This window comes from Anomalospiza imberbis, chromosome 17 (genome assembly GCF_031753505.1).
Source record: "Anomalospiza imberbis isolate Cuckoo-Finch-1a 21T00152 chromosome 17, ASM3175350v1, whole genome shotgun sequence".
Classification (NCBI taxonomy): Eukaryota; Metazoa; Chordata; class Aves; order Passeriformes; family Viduidae; genus Anomalospiza; species Anomalospiza imberbis.
The window spans coordinates 6,640,162-6,642,408 of record NC_089697.1 but is presented as its reverse complement, the minus strand read 5'-3'; positions in this window follow the sequence as shown (position 1 = coordinate 6,642,408).

The window sequence follows — 2,247 nt, the reverse complement described above, 5'->3', positions numbered from 1 at the left end:
GCATGGTCCCCTCCTGCTCTGGCACACGGTGCAGGGCAGAGGGCAGGGACAGCTTATGCACAGCCTCTGCTGAGCCTGCAGATAGCACCCACCCTCACAGCGTCAGGTGAGAGGCTCCTCCGTTGGCTGCAGGTACAGGGCATGCAGGAATGACATTTGCAGAGCAGTGGTGAGAGCAGCCAGGGCACACTTACGACAGGTTTGCTTCATCCCCCCAGCATCACCAGTGGATCCCATTCCCCTCAGCATCACTTCCCCCCTGACGGCAAAGCCAAGGTCCCGGCTCCCCCAGGGAGTAGGAAGGCCATTCCTTTCCATCACTACTGCTGAAAAAGGCACTCTCCTTCCCCATCCTTCAGCAAGAGCAGGGGCACAGCTCTGGACAGAGTCAGGGCTGCTCCCACACCCCTGCCAGGCAGTTTGGCTGTGGCAAGACAGGAGCTGGTTTCCACAGCATGTCCCCTCGCCGTCAGCTGGAGAGGGCCAGTTTTAGCAGACAGCACTGCATGTTAGTTTACAAACCCAGCCCTGCACGTTTGGCCTCTGTGAGTGTTCAGTTTCCCCATGGAGCACCCTTCTGCCGCTCCACCGTGGTGAAGACAGTGTCCTCCTCTGGTACACATGCAAGTTCCTCCTTGGCACATGCGCAGACACGGTCCGGTTTTTGTTCCAGACAGGAAGGTCTTGACCCCCCAGTTTGTTTTACAGGCAGGCTGCTGCTGGAGCAGCACTGAGCAGCACAACCCACGGGAGGGTGGGCTGGAGCGTGGCCACAGCTGCAGGGAGTGTTCGGCCAGCACACAGCGCTGGTGGTGCGTGCTCCAGTCCCTGCTGCAAGAGGGCCAAGCAGTCCTAGCCCCTGAGCAGCAGTGGGCAGCTCAGGTCACTGTGGAGGGCAGCTCAGGTTGCTGTGGCCACCACGCAACACAGGCAGCAAGCCACAGGGCAGCAGGGACAGGAGGCACAGGCAACATCCAGCCTGGGCAGATGCTGGTCCGTGGCTGGACGAGAAGGACAAGAGACTGCACAAGGGCAAGAGTTGCACTAGAAGAGTCAAGACCCTCCTCTGTGTAGCAGGACTAAAAACTAGCAGAAAGACTGAAAGGTCTGAGATCTGCTGGTTACAACACTTTCTGTGCTACATGTGCAATATATTTGTTATGAATGTTATCACAAAGTCAGTTCATTCAATACTCTTTTAATCACTGTAGCTAGATGTTCTCTGTCCATTCAAGTGACTTTTATTCGAGTGCAATATTTCAATAGACATGTAGTGACCTAGAATGCTTTGTGTTTTAGAGAATCTGTGTGCAGAGCAATGCAATTAAGTTTAAAACCTTGTAAATAAAACAGATTGCAAACCAAAAAAAAAAAAAACCCTAATAGGCTTGCATTTAATTTCTGTGTGTGTTTCAGTGTTGTGCATTAGGCCGCCTCGGTGCAGACCCCGTGTTCTCTGTGCAGGTGTTCATGGAGGAGTGGCTCCTCAGCTGTTGAATGCTCCCTGTTACTGCTTTACTGCTTTACCTGTATTCATTTTTCTAGACTCCTGTCTGCACAAAATGCAATAAATGATTTTATTACACCCTTCACTACTTGCACGGGGACTTTCACTTGCTTCCAGGTCTCCACAGCTATATTGCACCATTTCTGTAACACGGAGCAAGCCCTGACAGGGTGCAGATTGCAGAGGAAGCAAAGCACAAGGAGAGGAACAGCCTCTCCAAAGGGATGAAGTTCCCACATTTCACCTCTCAAAAATCTCAGGTCACTCCACCAGAAGTGCTCTACTGGGCTGCAGGAGTGTAGAGGTGGAGAAAGGGATCTGTCAGGAGGAGAGAGTAGACAAACACAGTGCTGTCCAGACTCAGCCTGTGGGGTGATGGTAGCACGAAGCCATGGGACACCAGTGCTGAAGGCACAGGGACTTGCAGCCCTGACCTCACGCTGGCTTGTGGCACTGACCCGGACTGTCCCTCCCACAACCGGTCACCAGAGAGGTTTTGGGCTCCTCACACTGGCTGTGCCACACCACATCTTCCTGAGGCCACCCCAGTGCTGTGCAAGAGTCAGGGCCTGTGAGGTCCACACACATTCTGCTCAGCATCCAGTGTGGAGCTTCCAGCACAGCTTATCCAGGAGAGGAACAGCAAACACAGTGAAAGGACGTATTCTGGGAGTACTCAAGTGTCAAAAAAAATGCAACAAGAATTTTTTTCTGGCCTTTTATTAGAAACTCATGTCCTC